This window comes from Benincasa hispida, chromosome 10 (genome assembly GCF_009727055.1).
Source record: "Benincasa hispida cultivar B227 chromosome 10, ASM972705v1, whole genome shotgun sequence".
In the NCBI taxonomy this organism is placed as follows: domain Eukaryota; kingdom Viridiplantae; phylum Streptophyta; class Magnoliopsida; order Cucurbitales; family Cucurbitaceae; genus Benincasa; species Benincasa hispida.
The window spans coordinates 52,592,202-52,593,968 of NC_052358.1; the positions used below are offsets into that span (position 1 = coordinate 52,592,202).

The 1,767-nt window shown below is 34.7% G+C and overlaps 1 pseudogene; it reads left to right on the forward strand.

Moving 5' to 3' along the window:
• The first annotated feature begins 282 nt into the window (after positions 1–282).
• LOC120089144 lies at positions 283–1,446 on the forward strand (annotated as a pseudogene).
• Positions 1,447–1,767: the final 321 nt, after the last annotated feature.

Consider the following 1,767-nt stretch of genomic DNA (forward strand, 5'->3'; position numbering starts at 1 on the left):
CTTCGAAATCGCCCAGGCGGTTCTCAGGGTCTCATTGTCCATGTGCTCAAAGTTTAACACGTCCTTTCGTCGCCTTGTGTTGACGGCTGACCGTAAGAACTTCTTCATCAATCGCTCAACCAGCTGATCCAATGATGTATTCTCGTTCGGCTCTAGTGAGTGAGTCCACCTCTTGGCTTTGTCCCTCAAGGTGTGAGGGAATAAATACAGTCTAATATCCTCAAAGGTAACGTCAGGTAATGAGAAGTTGCTGCACATTTTGACAAAACTGATAAGGTAGGCATGCAGGTCTTCACCTTGCAGACCCCCAAATTTCCCTACGTTCTGGATCATTTGGAGCATGACCGGTTTTATTTCAAACCTTGCGTTCTCCTCTACTATAGGCCTCGAAATCCATGGGATTTATCTAAACTATCAAATTCATGTTTAAAGCTTTTTTTAAAAAAGAAAAAAAAATCATAAAAGCATTTAAAATTAGACATCAAATTAAAACTAAATACAAATTTAGAACTTTGAAGACTATAATTTAAGGAGTAAAAATTGTGAACCTTGCTTTTTCTTTTTTTTTTTTTTTCCATTTATCTTGACATCTTCCTCTAAGTACATGTTACTTGATATTTTTTTCATAAAAAACATCAATTAATTAAAAGTTGTGAATATCGAGAAATGTATTTTTTTTTTGTAGTGATACATATATATATGTATGTATGTATGTATAGATTAAAGTAATAATATTTTTATTAACTTAGTTTTAGTATGTTTTGTCTCGTTTTTAACCTCTACCACCACCTTGGTTTTTTTTTTTTTTTTTTTAACAAATAAGTGGAGTAAGTTGAATTAGGTTGATTTTGCTAAAGTAATACATTTACTAAGTGACGTATGTATTTTAGTGCAATATTGATAAACAATTTATACCAGATTAGTAATACATACTATATGTCATTTGAGCTAAATCTTCTATACCAACAGGAAGGGTCCAGAGCCATGGCTGAACAAATATGCAGTTTTGGATCGGGTCTGTTTGGCTGGTGATAGTGCCGGCGCAAACATCTGCCATCACTTGGCTACTCAAGCAGGTTCATCAGTAGAGCAATTAGGCGGAGTGAAGGTGGTGGCAATGGCTTTGATTCACCCATTCTTCGGCGACGGGGGAGACGATACGCTGTAGAAGTATCTGTGTTCAGATCAGATCAGGTTGGTGAGTCCAACCATAGAGGATCTGGTAAAGCTGCCATGTGGGAGAGTGGATTTTTTTTGGCGGAAGAAGATTTTTTGAAGTTTAGAGGTAGAAATTACGATGAGGATTTGAAGAGGAGCGGGTGGAATGGGGCGGTGGAGATGGTGGAGCACGACGAAAAAGGTCATGTGTTTCATTTGAAGAAGCCAGAGAGTGAAAAGGCAGTTGATTTGTTGGAAAAATTAGCCGCTTTCATCAACTTAGATTAGAACATAATTTATGTTTATTACAAATATTTAAAAAAAATGTTAAATAACTATTTGTTGAAGATTTATTGATGAACTAATTAGAGAAGGGAAGTTTTCGTTCCTTAAATCTATGTGTTTGAAAACTTTAATGTACTCTTAAATAAATTAGATTAAAACTAATATATAGTTGGTCTTTTGTATTTGAATGAGATTGATTTCTATTTCTCTTCCTGATATTTACTTAAAACGTTGAGACTTTTTTTTCATCTTCTTAAAGGAATACAATAAAGAGGAATTACATGATTAAATCATTGACACCATTTGGACAAACAACTATGGTTA